General features: G+C 36.5%; 1 pseudogene; it reads left to right on the top strand.

The window, feature by feature from the left end:
- The first annotated feature begins 2,566 nt into the window (after positions 1-2,566).
- LOC112723926 (uncharacterized) lies at positions 2,567-3,853 on the top strand (annotated as a pseudogene).
- The last annotated feature ends 7,070 nt before the right edge of the window (positions 3,854-10,923 follow it).

Here is a 10,923-nt window from a genome sequence, read left to right on the forward strand (position 1 = left end):
AATAGAATATTCAAATCTTAACATGAAAAGTTCATAAGCCAATTGGGCAACATAAGTCAAATACAAATAAAAGTATTAGAGTGAATAGAAGTAGAAAATAAATTAAAGGAACATTGAACCTGGTATTGAAGTAATAACCAAAAAGTAAAAGAAATCCTAATCCTAAAACCTAAGAGAGAAGAGAGAACATATCTCTCTAGAAAACACTACAAAAAAAGTTAGTTTTAGCGACAAACTTTTAGTGGCAATAATATAATAGCCATTGTTTTATTTATTTAAGTTATGTTTTAGTGGCAATTATATATTTGCCAATAATAGTATATATTTTAGTGGCAATTATTATTATTGCCACTAAAAAATACAAAAAATATTTTTAATAAAAAATTTTAGTAATCATATATCTGTTGTCACTGAAAAATACAAAAAAAATGTTTTTATTAACAAAATTTTGTGGCCATAGTCTATTGCCGCTATTATTCTTAATAACATAACTAAAAAAAAGCTTTATTATCAATATTCATAATTAAACTAAAAGTCTAAAACTCTCCCAAAACGGCAAAACGGCAAAACCCAACTAAATAGAGGAAGAGTGAGATTAGAGGAGTGGCGAGTGTCAGAAAAAGAGAGATTCAAAGAGAAGAGAGAGTTCATCGCCAAAACCCTAAGTTCGTCGTAGCCGTCGTCCCCGCCACCGTTGTTCATTTGCTTTTCGCTGCTGTCATAAAGCTTATGGGATCGAGCTCCGCTAATGCATCATCTCCAGATTTGTAGCAACGCGGAATCCCCTGAGATCGAGAGAAAGAGCCTCTCCCGTTAACACATCTCATTTATGAATGATGCTGTTGCATTCTCTGTCAGCATTCTATGGCAGGATAGGAAGCAATTGCGTGTCACTCTTCTCAATTTGATTAGTTTAATGCATATTTTTGCGTACTGAAAATTTTTCTCTTGACTTTTTAATCCTTAATTTACAAACTTAGCATAATGTGAATGGCTCGTGTATATGAATTTGAAGTAAATTCTAAGAAAATTGATAAATTTGCAAGGTAGATTATTGTACAGATAGAGTGAGGAGGAGATGAACCCTAACCATAATCCGCAATCAAGCGATGGAGGAGGCATGATGCGATGCTGCACACACTGAGTTTCTCGCTTCGTTAATGGATTATACTCCTATGGTTCGTTCTGCTTTCTTCTATTTATGTAATATCTATGCTTGAGCTCCTTGATTAGAATTGTTTCCTAAATTTGATTGAACATTGGACCAACTCTTTCTTCTTCTCAGATACCTGATGAATTGGTGAAGCATTACTTAGCCAAGAGCGGGTTTTCAGTCTCTCGATCTTCGATTGTCAGTGCCTTTTTCCTTGTTACAGATTTGTTCCTTTTTTATTGATGTGTGAGTTTAACTTTGATGTTTTGACATTGTCAACTAATCAGAGGTAGGAATTGCTATATTAGAGTTGATTATAGAGAATAATGGTTCAATTTAATCTTTGGTTATAGGCTCAAATTAGGATAGTGAATCAGAGGTAGGATTGTACTATAGCTAGAGGCAGAGGTAGACCCAAGAAGAAGATGAAACTGACAAGAATCCTTCATTAGTTCATCAATGGAGTCATCACATTGGTGCTGGAGCAGAGGAAGACGAAGAAGATCAAAACTGGGTCAGTATCTTTGATTTTTTACCTATTTTCTTTGTTTTCTCTTCTCTTTAAGAGTCGATAGTCATACTCAATGATTTGAATAGGACTTATACTAGCAGTAATATACTTGACCTATATACAAGTAATTAATGGTTTTTGTGTTACATAATTCAAATGGATTCAGCCGCCACAACTAGTCCCTTCAATTTCAAGAATTCGCTATGGTGCAAAGCGTGATGCACAACTCAAATATTTGACTGGTAGATAAAAAAGGCATTACCTAATATATATCTTCATTGTTGTCTAGTGATGCTCTTTCTTCACCAAGAAGAAAATAGAATCTGACATATATGTGATGCAGGTAATGCAAAGCCTCATAGACCTAGGAGCACTTCAACCTACAGGGGACTTATCATCAGTAAGAACCTTAAGTTGATTATTTAGTTTAACAAGCAATAGAGGTGTTTGGCTTGCAGGTAAGAAGATCTGTACAATTTTTCTTGAACAATCTGCTTAACCAGACACCAGATCAGGCACAGACTCTTTCTGCCATTGGTGAGGTTTGTATTTCAATATTATATTATTCCTTCAGCTGATTGTTTTATTGCTGCAAAAATAATTGTTCTGACTCAGTTATTCGAAATCAAAATTATATTTCTGTGGCAGGATCTATTTGCTATAGCAAAAGATCAGCTATTCCGTTTTCCATCTATTTGCTGGTTTTCTACTTCAGAGCACTAAGGTTTAGGTGCCAATTTCCCTCCTCCATTTTCTTATCATCTATAGGTTCAATTTCGTAACAAGCTTTCCCATTATTAGTGATGAATTTTTGAGTTTCACATAGGTTTCAGTAACTAGGCTTTCCCACCTTAAACTCTAATGGAAACTAATTTCAGTTCTGTGACCCAGGGAAGAAGAAGATGAGGAAGAAGAAGCAACAATCTGTTGCAGAGGCTGATGCAGTTTAAGATTTAGACTCTGTGATTCATGACCATACTCTTTTCTTTGACAAGTTGATTGAACTCATCCCTGCCAAGCTTTTCCTTCTAACCGACGATAAGGATAAGCCGTGGTTTCAGGGTCTCAGCAAGGCTAAGAAAGCTGAGGTGAAGAGGGAAACTAAGGAGAATATTAAGAAGTCTTGAAGGGAACGGTTGGATCCTGAAAATCCCCCTGCCACTACTCTTGACTTGTTGAAGCAGAACTTGGGTAAGGAGAAAGCAAATGAGAGTAGCGATGAGGAGGACGGTGAGGCTAAGCCCATTGCCCTTGAAGGGGACAATCGGTCTATGACTTATGAAGAGCTTCGGCAAAAGCTTCATCGTAAGCTTGAGGAGTTTCATTCAAGTTGCGAGAATTCGGGAAGGGCAAAGAAGAGGGAGGATAGAAATGCGAAGAGAAGGTTTGAGGACAGGAAACGCAAGAAGGTAGTGAAAATGAAGAAAATAAAGTTGCAAAGAAAGAGTCTACATAGAAAGTGAAGAAGGATGCTGCCGAGACCTCAAATGAGCTTGTGTTTGGTCATATCAAACTTACAGATGGTGAGATGCAAGGTAAGAAGAAGAGGAAACTTTCAAATCATAAGGAACTTGAAAGGGCAAAGAAGTTGGAGGAAGTGAAGAATAATCCCGAGAAAGGTGAGGCTGTTGCAAAGAAGCAAATGTGGAAAGCAGCATTGGATAGAGCATCGGGGATTAAGGTTCATGATGATGATCCCAAGCTGTTAGAAAAAAGCATTCGTAAAGAGAAGAAGAAGCAACAGAAGAATGCAGAGAAATGGAAAGAGGGAATTCAAACAAGGGACCAGTTGAAGGCAAAGAAGCAGCAAAAGAGATCAGATAATATTTCTGAGAGGATTCATCAGAAGAAGATGCATAAAATCGCAAAGAGAGAGAAAAAGCTTTTGCGGCCTGGCTTTGAAGGTCACAAGGAAGGTTTTATCACTGAAGGTTCCAGTTAAGTTAATTCAATGTTAGTTGGTATCTTTCCTTCATAGAATCATAGTATTTTGAGTGTTAGAATATGACAAATAGAACACATCAATTTCTATGTCTGGTTTAGTATGTCTCTTAACATTGAACAGTTTTTTTTCTATGACGGGTATTCATATGACATTTTGGCAATTCAGCAGTCCATATGATTAGTTTCTGGTTATAGTGGAATACTGGCATTTTATTGAATTTCAACTATCACAGGCTGTTTGATTACATTATATCACCATAGACTGATGATATACATTGGTTGTTGTATTTCTTTCCTGAGTTGCTTGCAAACTTGCCTGCAGTATCGAACTGTTGCTTCTTCACTAAATCCTCGGGTATGTTACAGTCCATGTTTGAAATCCAAAGCTAAGTACAGTTGCAGAATTTCAGCCTGTGTCTAAAATGAATCCTACAATTAAGATAGATAGATTCCAATTGTGTTTATTCTGAAATATAGTAAACTTTGATGCTATGCTATGTTAATATATCGCATTTTATTATCCTTTTTTCAGTGATCATCTACAATAAATTTTTGTGTATTTTATTACATGTAGTGTATCTATCTACTATCATAATTGGTTTCACAACAATTATATTGGTGGTTTGTAGAGTGTGGACCATTTACAGGCATGGATATTTTTTTGGAGAATGGTATAATCAACTGAATCTGTTCCATATGTTTAGAAAGATCAATTTATAGTTTTGTGGTATTTTAGTGAATCTCATGTCTGCTGCTAATGAATGTCACCAATGAAATGACAGTCAAAGCACTTTGCCTCCATAATAATAATAATAATAATTAATTGTAGTAATTAAAAATAATTTTAGTAATTAATTTTGTAGTAATTAATTTTAGTATATTTATATTATGTACAATAATAATAATTGTTGGTAAAAATAATTTGAAATTTTAGAAAAATGATAGGTTATTATTTCTAAAAGAGTGAGTATAATTAAAAAGTCTTAAGATTTTAGTGGCAATAGTAATGGCAACTAAAAGTGAATATCATTACAATTTTATAATTATTTGTAGTGGCCATATAAATTGCCGGTAAAATAGGTTTTCGCGGCAATAGTAATAGCCACTAAAAGTGAACAACATTACAATCTTAGAATTACTTTTGGTGGCCATATAAATTGCCAAGAAAATAGCCGCTAAAAGTTATATACAGTCTTTACCGGCAAATGTTATAATTGCCGCTAAAAGGTTTTAGCGGCAAAGCATAAGACGGCTAATGTTTAATTGCCGGTAAATGTATTAGTGGCTATTTTTATTGCCGCTAAAAGTAAAATAAATGGCCACTAAAAATAATTTTTTTGTAGTGAAACTACATCTAAAACCTAAAATTGTGAATTATGAATGTTGTATGAATCGTTCTACTCATTGTTTTTTATTCCCCCATTCTCTGGCATATATTATGTGTTTCTGGCTTGGATTTGGGCCGAAAAAGGGTCCAGAAATTGCTGAGGGCGTTTTCTGCAGATTCCTGCATGTGGCGTTCGTCACGCGTGCGCGTGGGTCACGCATACGCGTCATTTGCGTTCTGCTCAAAGCACGCGTCCGCATCGTCCACGCGTATGCGTCGCTGCTATTTTGCGCTAGGCATGCGTTCGCGTCGTCCATGCGTACGTGATGAGTATTTTGGTGAAAAATAAATTTTCCCCAAAACACACAAATCTAACCGGCAAGTGTACCGGGTCATATCAAGTAATAAAAAACTCACGGGAGTGAGGTCGATCCCACAGGGATTGAAGGATTGAGCAATTTTAGCTTAGTGGTTAATTTAGTCAAGCGAATCAAGATTTGGTTGAGTGTTTTGTGATTTGCAGAAATTAAATTGCATGGAAGTAAAGAGAACAGGGAATTAAAGTGCTGAATCTTAAAGAACAAGAAATTAAATAGCAGAAACTTAGAATGCAAGAAAAGTAAATTGCGGAATCTTAAAGTGCAAGAAATGTAAACGGCTGGAATTGTAAAGGGAATTGGGGATTGGATTTGCAGAATTTAAACAAGGAAAAGTAAATTGCATCAAACAGAGAAGTAGAAGAAGGTTTGGGTTAGATTGGATCTTGAAGCAGAAAAGTAAATGAACATGAAAACAGTAAACAGAAAATGTAAAATTGGGAAATTAGATCTCAGGACCCAGAGACTAGAAAACCAAGTCTAGATCTCAATGCCTTCCTAGATCCAACAAGAAATTGTAATTGAAATTCAAAGAAAGTGGATGAAGAGCAATTAACAGAAATTGAAATTCAATCAAGCAGTAAATAAAGCAGTCAGATCCAAGGTTGAGATTGAAACAGAATTTCTTCAATTCTCCAACCCAAAAATCCAAGACAATTGTAATTGAAATTGAAAGTAATAAAACTGAGAGGAAGAGAAGTGTATTCTCCTTCCCCAAGACAAAGAAATTAAAGATCACTCAATATCAAAAGCTTTCCGAAAACTATTATGAAAATTCCAAAAGAAAGCTCTCTGAAGAACTTGAATTCTATCCTATTTATACACTTTCTTCCAATGATCTTCAAGCCTTGAGTTGGGCCTTTGCTCTTGGTGGAATTGGGTTGAAAGAGGCCTTGGTTGATTGCTCTTGGAGTTTGAAGAGGAACCAAAACGAACCAATTGAACCGGGTTTGAGTTTTGCAAAAGTTGGACCAAAAGTTTGAGCAAAAGTTAGGGGGCTAACTTTTGCCCAAACTTTTCATATCAGCAGCTATATCCATCTGATACCAACGTTGGTGCCAAAGTTAGGGGTCTAACTTTGGCCCTAACGTTGGCCTTACCTTGTGCACTTGTGGCGCCAACGTTAGCCACCAAGTTAGGGGCTAACGTTGGCGCAAACTTTTGCTCCTCCCCTTGTGATTTTCATGTGCCAACGTTAGCCACCAAGTTAGGGGGCTAACGTTGGCGCAAACTTTTGGTGCCCAGGGAGATTTTCTTCATGCCAACGTTAGCCTCAAAGTTAGGGGGCTAACGTTGGGGCTAACTTTTCACCCAAAAGTTTGTGCAAAAGTTTGAGGCTAACTTTAGGTCCAGCTTTTTGCTTCCTGGTTTAATTTCACTTATTCCATTGTCTTCTCTTTACTCCTAGCTATTCCTTCTTGCTTCAACCTTTCTCCAAGCTTTCTTCACCTATCATTAATCAACCAAACACATCAAAGCTATGCTTGAAATCATGAGATATTCATTCTTTCATAATATGTAACAATTATAGTATAAAACCTCATGAAATAGCATGAATTCATACATGGTTGATTAAATCAAAGGAAACATGAAAATCTACCTAATTGGCTTGCTTGTAGCTCAAGAAAGTGCATAATTCTAATGAAAACAAAAGAAAAAGACTAGTTAAAATAGGCTAAGATGACTTGTCATCAGTACGCGTCGCTGCCTTTCTCTTCAAAACTCCATTTTTGTGCTTTTCATCCATTTTATGTTTCCTTTCTGTCTTCTAAGCCATTCCTGCCCTATGAAGCCTGAAAATACTTAGTACACAGATCACAGCATCGAATGGTAATAAAGGATAATTAATTTTAATATTTTTAAAGCATAGGAAACATGTTTTCACATATATCATAAAATAAGGAAGGAACAGTAAAACCATGCAATTTACATAAATAAGTGGGTGAAGGATTGATAAAAACACTCAATTGACCACAAAATACATCATAAAATAGGGGTTTATCAACTCTTTAATATGCAAATTATTTATGTTAAATTTAATGGTAGGACAATATTTAACCTGCTTAAAACTTTTTTGGGGTTGAAATATGACGTTTGAAAATTTTTAAAATTAAAATAGGACGTTTAAACTATTAGGGACTAAATTAAAATTATTCAACCCAAACATTAGTGACTAAAATAATACTTTACTCTTATTTTTTATAATATACTCTTACATTGTTATTATATAGGGCAAATAACACAATTAAACCAAATGGAGAACAAAATTACCTAATTCTACCATATTAAAAAATGTTACCTGGATCACACAAAAGGACCTTCCTATGTAATTCGAATTAGGGAAAGCAATAGTAATTTGAATTAGACAAAGTCAAATTAGTAGAGGTTCTTTTAATTTGAATTAGTCCAATTCGAATTATGCATGGATGTAAGTCTTACGTAGTTCGAATCAGCTTGATTCGAATTAGACATGCATATAGTGTTAAGGTAGTTCAAATTAGAGTGATTCGAATTATACATGCAAGGAGAGCCCTAGTAATTCGAATGAGTCTGTTTCAATTTATGTGTGTATAATTCAAAATTGACTGCTTCGAATTAGCAAGCACCCAACGTGTATAAATATGGTGTGAACATGAATTTCTCCCATTAGAGTGAAATACAATGGCTAGTGAGGAGAATTTTTTAGTGTTGGTGCATTATAGAGGGTCAATTAAGAAAAGAACACGTTCTGGTATTAAGTTTACGGATAAGGATCCCCTCAGTATTTTTCTGAAACCTACAACGAGCTTCGCTGACTTCCTAAATTCTATAATACAGAAACTGGGGTTGCAAGGCGTGAAATGGGTTGAGAAGTTATTTTATCACATTCTAATCTCAGTTCTACGACATGATGTGAAATACGATTTGTTTGTCATACGGAGTGATGAGGATTTGGAGGTTCTGTTCCATTGTCGTCGGCAGTTTTCCAAGGTCAGGACACCTGAGCTGTTAGCAAAGCTTGTAGATGTGGTCTCCAGCTCAGGTGGTTCGAACCAGAATTCCCAAACTCCAACAACGGCAGCCTGTTCTAGTTCGAGACCCGTTTGTGCATCTTCATCCGTGCCTGTTATTGCACCTCAGGAAATGGTGGTTTCCTCCCCGTCCTTTGCAGTTGATCTCGACCGCAATGGTAACGGAGAAGTTGGTATTATTGATAAGACGCCAATTTCATTACAGCGTGGGACACCGGATCGTATAGACGATGCGTTGCCGGATGATGATGACGCTAATGATGTGGAGCCAGACATCATTGCCAATGATAGCGGTGATGACATAACAGTGAGTAATCCACCTATCCAGCTGGGGCTGGCGGCGCGTCCAGCTCAGGAACTCAGTAGTACCGCCCGCACATTTTATCTTTGGACTTGGATGCCATGAGACAGGAGGGGGTTCTTGGCAAACCTGTTGGATTTGGTGCCAAAGATACTCAGGATACCGGAGGTCTATCAGAGTTTCAGGTTGGTCAGCCAGTTTCAGAACAAAGAGGAGGCCGTGTTACGTGTGAAGACATATAGCATCCAACGTGGGGTACAGTACAAAGTGGTGGAAGATGCATATAATGAAGATGCATATGATGAATGCCTTTCCTATTAGCTCGTGATATCACTTGTCGGTCTATAAATGCCAACCCGACACATCCTTTCGGATGTAGCCTTCCTGCCATGTCCAGAGATATAGGCTCTACACACTCATGCAGTAGAAAAATTTGCCATGCCGGGGATATAGACCCCGCACACTCATGTAGCAGGGAGTCTGCTATGTATGAGATATAGGATCTACACACTCATGCAGCAGAGAAAGTTATGCGAGCAGGATACAACCTCAGCCCTCACATCTAAACGTAAGCAGGATTAACCATCGTCCTTATGCCGGCGCTGCGACCTCGACAAGTTGGAGACTGCCACAGCCCTTGCCCGAGGCGCATAGCGACTCAACAGTCTCAGCATAAAACAATATATCAGTGGCTTTCACAAATCATTTTCAGTATTCAGCCAACTCTGAGCCCTTGACTAGTCTCAACATCATCAATCCGAAATTCACAATTCATTATTTCGATCGTCACTACAACACTCCGCCATCTTACTCAATTAATCCATCCTCAGTACTCCAGAAACCTAAGTCTCCATCTTTTAAATTCATATAGAAATTCACTAAAATAAATCACTAACTCATCTTTAGTAATATGAGAACCTAATTCCTTGATAGTACTCGTAAACAGCATTTGAAAGAAGTTTAGAAAGTTAGAGAATCCTTGAAAACGAAAAAAATTATTTTTCAGAAAAACAGGGTCTATGCATACACATACCCATTTTATGCGTACGCATACATAAGATTTTGCCCATTTTGCGTATGCATACAAAAATTCATGTACCATAGGTGCCAAACAGAATGACACGCTTGCGTATGGGTGGTTTGCATACGCATACCCCTCCAGAATTGCAACATTTTGTAAAGTTGCAGAAATAAGTTTTTAACACCAAAATTTAAACGTTCATAACTTCCTCTACAAAAATCTATTTTCATCAAACTTTATATCAATTTAAAGATCTTTGAATGAACTTTAATTTAAGATAAATTTCAACCAATTTAAAAAACTAAGGCTCAAGTTATGCTCTGTCAAAATTTTCCACAAACTTGTTTTTACCAAAAATTAACTACGTTCTCAAACTTCTAAAATTCACAATCAAAACCAAATATCCTACAACAAAAACAGTTCCAATAAACCTAAATGATGTTCATACACCTTCCAATTCATTCCTCATACTACCATCATGCAATTTTACTAATTTCATCCAAAAGTCTCCCTTACCTTCCTCAAATTATCAATGTTTACACTCCAAGCATCATTTCTTGATTTCCAACCTTTATCAATATCAATAAGCTCATAACTCACTATCAACACTCCAATAATCATTTTCAAACCTCATTTCAATAATGAATAACAACATTAAAGTTCAACATCACAATTCATCAAATGAACAACACCATCATGCATAATCAAATTCAACAATTTCCAACAATGAATTCAATCCTATCCTAAGGTCCACTAGCGTAAGTGTCCAGAAATGTTACATATTACATAGAAAAAATCGAAATCATACCTTGGCCGATCTTCAATATGCACAACCCACCAAAACTTGGATCCCACAATCTTCCAAAAAGCCAAGGCAACTCTAACAAGCACCAAAGCTCAAACTAACATCATATATATATATATCAAAATCAAAACCTAAGGTTCACAAAAACAACTAAACATAAGGGTTTTGTGAGACTTTACCTTACCCAACGAGATTAGGGGTAAAACTCAACAATTAGCTGCTACTAGAGATTACCTAAACAATCAAAATCACAAAATTTACTCAAAAACCAAATCCAAAGACACAGAATTATTAGGGCTGGAAACTGGAGCTAAAGTTTCAATTTCTTACGAACGAAGCTTAGATAGAAATGAAGAGCTCGACAAGAGCTTCGCGTTGCCGCAAATGCCTGGTCAATCGGAGCTCCGTAACTCAATATATGGCTCCCGGAAGATGGTGATGAATAGTACCACCCTCCCCTCTCTCTCAATTCG

This window comes from Arachis hypogaea, chromosome 11 (assembly GCF_003086295.3).
Source record: "Arachis hypogaea cultivar Tifrunner chromosome 11, arahy.Tifrunner.gnm2.J5K5, whole genome shotgun sequence".
In the NCBI taxonomy this organism is placed as follows: Eukaryota; Viridiplantae; Streptophyta; class Magnoliopsida; order Fabales; family Fabaceae; genus Arachis; species Arachis hypogaea.